At 47.4% G+C, this 9,285-nt stretch overlaps 1 pseudogene; it reads right to left on the bottom strand.

The window, feature by feature from the left end:
• Positions 1-5,707: 5,707 nt before the first annotated feature.
• On the bottom strand, positions 5,708-5,825 carry LOC126420010 (5S ribosomal RNA; annotated as a pseudogene).
• Positions 5,826-9,285: the final 3,460 nt, after the last annotated feature.

The raw sequence follows: 9,285 nt of genomic DNA, 5'->3' as shown, positions 1-9,285 counted from the left end.
TTGTTAATGGGAAGTGAGCAGATGTTGTTGAACAAAATACGGTGCTGTCGTGCCATGGTGGTGTTTAAACGAGGGTGTCAAGGCAGGAGAAGGTAAAGTGGGCTAGGTTATGGGAGTAGCTAGCGAAGGTGTTGAGGTGAAACATGGAACGGGCAGCTAGGAAGATCTGTTGGAGGGTATGGGGGTGCTCAATATTCTGATGGACAATGGTGACGAATCTGATGATGTTCTCGGCTGTGGGGAGGGGGCGGAGGGTGTTACCAGGAGGTATGGGATCATCAATGGGACAGATGGCGACAGTGAGTTCAGGAGAGACAGGAAGCCGAGCCTTAAATGTTTGGGAGTAGGTGGGATGAGGAAGGCTACATGTGTTGCAGGTGGGGGGGGGGGTGATTCAAGGCTAGGACACTGCCAGAGGAAATGTGGCTGATTGCAGTGAGGGCAGAAGGGGGCCTCATGACACTCAGATGTTTGGTGCGCGTTGTACTGGAGGCACCACTCAGCGAATGGACTGGGGAGGGGAATGGGAAGGGTCGACTTTGTAGCGGTGGTTAAACAACAGGGCGCCCTCTTTGAGGAGACGGTCAATGGAAGGGGCAGACTCTGAGAAGAGCCGCATGAGGAAAGTATGGCCGGTGGAATTATGGATGTGGTGGGCCGCACGGATTTCAAGGTGGGGATGGGCGTTAAGCTCCGCCAACACCTTCTCCATGATCACTGGGCTAAGCTGAGTGATCACAGCGGTGAGGGTTGTCGGGCGGCGTTTTGGTTGAGGTTGGCGAGAGGAGGGGGAGGATGGAGCAGGGGTGAGGGAGGCATTGGGGCCAAAGTGGATACGGGGGTGGCCAGGATATCAGTATGGAAAATAGGGCTAGGGAGGAGATAAGGACAGAGTCCCTATGGGGGGTAAGGAGGGAGATAGGGTAGTACTTCCAGAGAAGTATGGTAAGGTAATGGGCTTCCAGGAGGGATGGGTCAGGATTGGATACTACATACTGGTAGGAAGAGGTAGAGAGGAGGCTGAGGGGAGAGTAGGGGAGGAGGTGGCGTGAGCCGTGACATCCATGGCATCAGGGGGTGGGAGAGGAGGTAGAGGCTGGGACTTCTTAGGGATGGAGGAGGCAGAGGTGTGCTAGGGTGCTTAACCACAGTGGAGGGGTGACAGGAGGGTTAGGGGACGGGAGCGACTGGAAGATAGTGGGAGGAGGCAGGTCTTGGTAATGGTGAGATGATGGCATGGGTAGTGGCCCATTGAGCGACCACCCTGGCGGGGGGCAGAGGAGCTGGCGTAGTGGCAGGGCTGGGGGGAAGGGGAGGGATCGAAGAGGGCGAAGGGGTTTCCTGAGCCGGAGCTGGAGTGATAGCAGGAGATGGGGCAAGAAGGGGTGTAGAGGTTGTAATGGTGAGCAGGGGCGATGTATTGGGGAGGGGGCGACTGCACACACCAAGTAATGGTGGTGACGGCGGCCGATGGGAATGTGTAGACTATTGCAGTTGTGGTGGCTTGGTTGTGGGGGTAGTGAGGGATTTCCAGTGGAAAACTGAAACAAAATGGGACAACGACAGAGATGAAATTCAAACAAAGCTGATGAGGACTGCTGGGCTGCTGGAACTGGCGAGGGCCACTGGCATAGTGGGGCATGGCTGGAATAGCTGGAATGGCTGGAACGACTGGGCTGCTGCTGCCGCTGGAATGGCTGGGCTGCTGCTGCTGCTGCTGGGACTGGCGATGGCTGCTGGCGTAGCGGGACCTGGCTGGCATGGCTGGAAACTGGCTGGGCTGCTGGCATCGCAAGAGCTCGAAGCTGAACCTGGCACTGGCATCACTGCTGGGCTGGTAGCGCACATTGGCTCTGGTGTCGACGCATCTCAGGGCTGTCTTTAGCCGGCGTCAATCTGTGTAATATATTCATGACTGTAACCGATCGGAAGTGGGTGGTAATTCAAACTGTCCATATTCCACATCAGTTTGTACCTCAGGAAATGTGAAGTTTCTCTCCAGGTGTGGTCTTATGCTTGTTACAACAAATATTGCACCAACAACATTGAATCTCTTGTTGAAATCGGAGAATAAACTACAAAATAATCAAGTTTTCACATAAATCGCAGAATTTCCGCATCAAATCTACCCCCCCCCCCCACCGACCTCCTCCCTTCCCCCTACCATAGCTGCCCATTCAACAAATGACATATGATAGCAACTACGTAACAGAATTTCACTTCTAAGGTCTCCAACCCTGCTATGTCTTCCACATTCACATCAGACGTCCCCATGGAATTTATGAATGGAGACAGTTGACATACACACAAAAAGTCATTGAATGTACATCGAAATTCTGCGGTTTTGCGTGAAATCTATGAATATTGGACCGACAGCATAGAATTTTGCATTGGGAAACAGTCAATATCCTTCAAATTAGCACATTAAGGTGTACTCAAATTTTTCACTCATCCAGACACAGTGCATAATAGCCTCGAAAAGTTCGAGAATGGACGTCAGTGCAATGTATTTTTTGAAGAGGACCACAGCTAGCAGAACTTGGAAATTACACTGAGGAGCCAAAGAAACTGGTACACCTTCCTAATATCGTGTAGGGCACCTGCGAGCATGCAGAAGTGCACAATACGACGTGGCATGGATTCGACTAATGTCCTCTGGAGGGAAGTGACAGAGTGAATCCTGCAGGGCTGTCCATAAATCCGTAAGAGTACGCCTCTTCTGAACAGCACATTGCAAGGCATCCCAGATATGCTGAATAATGTTCATGTGTAGGAAGTTTGGTGGCCAGCGGAAGTGTTTAAACTTAGAAGAGTGTTCCTGCAGCCACTCTGTAGCAATTCTGGACGTGTGGGGTGTCGCATTGTCCTGCTGGAATTGTCCAAGTTCTTCAGAATGTACGATGGACATAAATGGATGCAGGTGATCAGATAGGATGCTTACATATGTGTCACCTGTCAGAGTTGTATCTAAACATATTAGGCGTCCTATACCCCATACTGCTCCAACTACATATTCCCCATACCATTACAGAGCCTCCACCAACTTGAACAGTCCCTTGCTGACATGCAGGATCCATAGGTGAATGAGGTTGTCACCATACGTGTACACATCCATCAGCTTGATGCAATTTAGAAAGAGCCTCATCCGACTGGGCTAAATATTTCCAGTCGTCAACAGTCGGTGTTTATGGGCTCAGGCGAGGCATAAAGCTTTGTGTGGTGCAGTCGTCAAGTGTACATGATGGCCCTTCAACTCCGGAAGTCCATATCGATGATGATTCATTGAATGGTTCACACGCTGACACTTGTTGATAGCCCAATGTTGAAATCTGCAGCAACTTGCATAAGAATTGCACTTCCGTCATGTGGAATGATTCTCTTCAGTCGTCGGTGGTCGCTTTGGTGCAGGATCTTTTGCTGGCCGCCACAGTGACCGAGAATTGATGTTTTACTGGAATCCTGATGTTGACAGTACACTCGTGAAATAGTCCCCCCTTCATCGCTAGCTTGGAGATGCTGTGTCCGATCGCTCAAGTGCCGACTATAACACCACATTCAAACTCACTTGAGTCTTGATAACCTGCATTGGAGCAGCGCCAGACACTTGTTGTCTTATACAGCCGTTGCCGCCGCAGCGCCGTATTCTGCCTGTTTACATATCTCTATATGTGAATACGGATGTTTATACCAGTTTCTTTGCCGCTTCAGTGTAGTATGCATTGTTCTAACAATTTGGTAGTACTATCCATTGAGTGATCATGTTAAGATGTTCCCATTTCTGTTAAAGGTCTAAAGCCATAACAACTAGGAAACTGAGAGCTCCAAACACATTTTTGACCACTACTGGTGCTAAAGATGCAAGCTGTTGTATCACTAGCAATTAAATCGGAACTCATCACAAATAACTGTAGTGTTCAACCCTAAAGCACTGATAGTGTTACTGCATTATAGAGTGTAAGAGGGTGTCACTCTGACGAACTTCTTTTAAACTGTACATGAGTGAGAGAGTGATGGGAGGGTAATCGATAATACTGGTACGATGCACCCTCTGCTATACACTGTTCAGTTGTTTGCAAAGTATTTGTTTTGTTGTTAGATGTGTGTAGGCGACGAAGTTGTCTACAAGGAGTGAACTGGAGGCAGGTCTGACTGTAAATAACTCTACTAGCACACATAAATAGTACTATAAATCATATACACTGTCACCAGAAACATTATCTACAGTAAAACTAGCGGTAAGCATCTGAAGTGAGTGTATGTCAGGCTCAGATTCATTTACAGGATTAACTAAGGGAAGTAACAGGCAAGTTCCAACTTGACCACACTGATACAAGATGGAATAGCACTGGTGAAACTCAAAGACTGGTAACTAGCATTGTAAAGCATGCAATGCTCATTTGGGGAGGGAGTGGTGAGAGTAGTATGGATGATGTAGTTTGGAAAGAATTTTGTTACAGTTGACAGGTATTTGGTTTGACATTGTGGCACAGTTTGGAAGCACTTTGATGTACTTTTTTGTTCTGACATGTATGAGGTGAAGTGTTATGCAGTCTCCATTGATCAGTTTCATGCTTCAAATAATTTTTTCAAAGTCCAATCTTCATCTGAAATATTTCAGATTTATCAGAACACTTCAGAGGCAATCTCTGCTATGTATATGTAGCATGTTATTCGAATGTGTCAATCCAGCACAGTACACCATTTAGCAGGCAATGGTAATTCAATGATGTCACACTACAGCCATGGTTATAAGCTTGGAATCCAAGATGGCACTCAGTGACTTCTTCTGTCACATCAAAATCCAAGATGGCTGAGCTGGGGACGTGAGAGCAGTCCAAAATAGTTGTTCCATTCCCCATGGCAGTGCAGTCATCTACCTCTCTCCCCCTCCCCCTCTCCTAAGGCGTCCAGGCTTGTGCTCTGTACTTTACAGTGAAAGGTTGATCGTCATCATGCAGCATCGTTAGAGGTCAACCACTTCCAGGCAGAAAGAACTGATTCACACACTGAATTGTAAGTGAGCTGTGAGGGCCAAGAGTTGTGAACAGTAGTTGCTGGAGCTGTGTCACCATCTGCCAGTGACAGCGCCATGCAGAGAGACACCACCTATGCACTACTCATTCGATTATGTAACCAGAAGTAGGTTACAGAAGTTCATGGTAAGCTGTGCAGAGACAGATGCTCTCAATCATACTCAACTGGAGTCACGCCGACTGTCACTGGCTGGTGATGGCCTGACTCCTGGCTGATGGTGTGCCAGATTGTGAGGCAGCAGCAGCATGGTGAGTGGAATGAAACTTAACGCAAGTCGTCTCCAAACTCAAGTGTTTGAATTATGCTGTCGGAGGGCTGTGGGAATTGTTCAACCATTGGGCAGCTGGAACTTAACTGGGGACAGTCACAGTTTGATTTTAACTTGTGGGAAATGTGGGTTTACGATGCTGTATGACATAGATGCTGGCCAAACTGAAACAACTGTTTAAACAGGCGTGTCAGATGGTAATTGTTTGACTTAGGTTAGCACTCCGTCTTCAGGCCACAAGTGGCCCATCCGACCCCCGTGTCATCCTCAGCTGAGGATGCAGAGAGGAGGGGCGTGTGGTCAGCACACCACTCTCCCGGTCGTTATGATGGTTTTCTTTGACCGGAGCCGCTACTATTCGGACGAGTAGCTCCTCAATTGGCATCACGAGGCTGAGTGAACCCAGAGCAACAGCGCATGGTTGCCCGGATGGTCACCCATCCAAGTGCTGGCCACACCCGACAGTGCTTAACTTCGGTGCTCTGGTGGAAACCAGTGTATCCACTGTGGCAAGGCTGTTGCCTGACTTAGGATAGGAAGTGTGGAATTTGACAGTGGCCTGAGTGCTGCAAAAAGCCCTGCAGATCTCTAATAGAAAGTTACTCATCTTTTTTCTACCACCTAGGATTCTGACATTGTAGGAGAGCTGTACCACTATCTCCTGGTCGCTGTGTTGGATTATCATCTTACATTTTTTAATTTCTCGTCAATTTGCACCTAGGAAAACAACTCCCGTCTGCAATAACATCATAGGAGTGGTGCTTTTGGACTTCCCACATTTTTATCTTAGGGACTATTGATCTTTGTCAGAGACGTGGAGGATTGGTGCGTGGTGGAATCTAATGACTTATCGCTGACATCATGTATGACGTCATCGGTGACCTACTTTGGGCCAGAAACTGCGCTGCTATACTACTTACAAATCACGCACCCTGGTGTCCCTCTCATCTTGGCGCACCAAGCGAATGCAACTAATTGTGACACGCCCTGCAAAGAAATCTTACAGATGTAGCGCATCTGGCACATCAAACGGCGGCTTGTGTCGCTTGTGCGTTGAACCGGCTCTGGTCAGACGTCATGAATTTGACGGCGAGGATGACACTTTGAAATGATGCAAAATATTTTAGTCGAAATAAAGGTTTATTATTGGCACAGAATACGATATAACCAGCGACTAACAGAACCAGACACTGAGTTTTCAGTCCGTTGCTTCGGTTTCCCAAAGATTTGTGAGTTCGGCTTTTCATATCCTAGAAAGCGTCCTTCTTCGAAATTCGCCGTGATGATGTCTGTGTCGCTACAGTGTACGACGGAGGCACCACAAACGCATCTGAGGTCATGAAGCGACCGAATTTGTAGTTGATCTACAGATGTCTCCCACGCAACGGCCCCCCAATAGCGTGAGTTTCCTCGGGACTCCCACCCTGTAATCCAAATACTGGAAGTTCGTTGAGTGGGAGAGATCTGTATACCAACTGCAAATTCGGTCGTTTCGTGAGTTCAGAAGCGTCCGCGGTACCTCTGTCGTGCTGTCGAGCCAACCGGACATCATTGCGGCGTATTTCTTCGAGACGCTTTTTATAATGGGAGTTTACCCAGGCACGCACCTCGACGGCCACAAATATCTTTCCTCGGGGCACCAAAAATATGGAAATCTCATGGGGAGAGATCAGGACCGTATGGAGGTTGTATAAAGGATTCTAAGCCAAACAGGTACGCCAGCTCCGGGAAATGATGACTTACTGGAATTCGGCAAGAGAATTAACGCTCAGCGGTGCAAGATACGAGGGCGGTTCAGAAAGTAACCTCCGATTGGTCACAGTGCGGGTTGTGGGGGGAGTAGCGACGCCATCTGTGCGTTCACGCACTCAACAGGTCAGTCGGCATCAAGCCGTAGTCGAGTGAACGTCGTACCTGCGCTAGTTTAGTTTTTGTGGCGGTTTGAAATGTGTGCTGCAATAGAAAACCCCACCAAATGTGAAGTGCGTGCTGTCATAAGGTTTTTTACAGCCAAAGGATATTCTGCAGCAGCTATTCATCGTGACCTTTGTACCGTGTACGGACCAAGAGTTATGAGTGAAGGAGTTGTCCGTGAATGGGTACGTTTATTTAAAAGTGGACGAGAAAACGTTCATGATGAAGAGAGGAGTGGTAGACCATCATTGGTGACTGACGAACTCGTTCAGACAGTTGATACAAAAGTTCGTGAAAATCGACGTTTCTCAATGCCGGAGTTGTTTACTGGTTTTCCACAGATTTCTAAGACTCTCTTGTACGAGATAGTGACAGCAAGATTGGGTTACCGTAAGTTCTGTGCACGATGGGTGCCCAAAATTCTTACCGACCACCACAAAACTCAAAGAATGGCCTCTGCATTAGACTTTCTGTCACGTTATGAGGACGAAGGAGAACCATTGTTAAACAGAATCGTGACCGGTGACGAAACCTGGATTAAGTACGTGAACCCTGAGACAAAAGAACAATCAAAGATGTGGGCACATTCAAATTCGCCTACCAAACCAAGAAAAGCCTCGCAAGATTTTTCTGCCAGAAAACTGATGGCAACGGTGTTTTGGGATGCCAAAGGGGTGTTGTTGGTTGAATTCATGGAACATGGTACGACCATTAATCAAGACGTGTACTGTGAAACAGTAAAAAAGACGGGCTATACAGAACAAACGCCGTGGTATGCTGACTTCCGGTATCGTTTTTTTTGCACGATAACGCCCGTCCTCACTCTGCTCGCAGAACAACGGCCCTTCTTGAGTCCTTCAAGTGGGACGTTATCAACCATCCACCTTACAGCCCAGACCTGGCGCCAAGTGATTATCACCTCTTCATGCATTTGAGGAAATGGCTCGGGTCACAGCGGTTTGATGACGACGAAGAGCTCAGAGATGCAGTCACAGGCTGGCTCCAGGCACAAGCGGGTGATTTTTATGCAGAAGGAATTTCAAAGCTTGTGAAGAGATACGATAAGTGCCTCAATCGCTATGAAGACTATGTAGAAAAATAGTGCAAATATGTAGTTGTAAGATGTATATATTAAAATATTTTTATTTAACTTGGTGTATTTTTTTAAATCAACCGGAGGTTACTTTCTGAACGGCACTCGTACTTTGGAAAAATCGAATAGAGCCGTCAAGTCCAAACGTCTAAGAATGTTGAGAGACGGCATCATTCTGTTACAACATAATGCCGGGCCACTTTTCGCCAGGGTTGTTTCGATTACACTGCAGAAGCTTTACTCAGAAGCCCTCATACTGTTGCATCCTTCATACAGTGCCGATCTCTCGCGATGCGATTCCCATATTTTAGGAGCCGAGAGGAAAGACGTCTGTATCCGTCGTTTTGCTGCGGATGAAGAGATGCACGCCTGAGTACATCTACATCTACATGGATACACTGCAATTCACACTTAAGTGCCTGGCATAGGATTCATCGAACCATTTTCATACTACTTCTCTACCATTCCACTCTCGAATGGCGCGTGGGGAAAAGGAACACCCAAATCTTTCTGTTCGAGCTCTAATTTCTCGTATATTATTATGATGATCATTTCGCATTCGGAAGAGAAAGTTGGTGATTGAAATTTTGTAAATAGATCTCGCTACAAAGAAAACCGCCTTTGTTTCAGTGACTGCCACCCCAACTCGCGTATCATATCAGTGACACTCTCACCACTATTGGGCGGTAACAGGAGACGAGCTGCACTTCTTTGCACTTTTTCGATGTCCTCCGTCAATCCTACCTGGTAAGGATCCCATACCGCACAGCAATATTCCAACAGAGGACGGACAAGTGTAATGTAGGCTGTCTCTTTAGTGGATTTGTAGAATCTTGTAAGTGTTCTGCCAACAAAGCGCAGTCTTTGTTTCGCCTTCCCCACAATATTATCTACGTGGTCTTTCCAATTTAAGTAGCTCATAATAGTAATTCCTAGTTATTTAGTCGAATTGACAGTCCTTAGATTTGTGCGATTT

This window comes from Schistocerca serialis, chromosome 9 (assembly GCF_023864345.2).
Source record: "Schistocerca serialis cubense isolate TAMUIC-IGC-003099 chromosome 9, iqSchSeri2.2, whole genome shotgun sequence".
Lineage (NCBI taxonomy): Eukaryota > Metazoa > Arthropoda > Insecta > Orthoptera > Acrididae > Schistocerca > Schistocerca serialis.
Note: the sequence above shows the minus strand (reverse complement) of the source record. Positions and strands in the feature narration are given on the sequence as shown.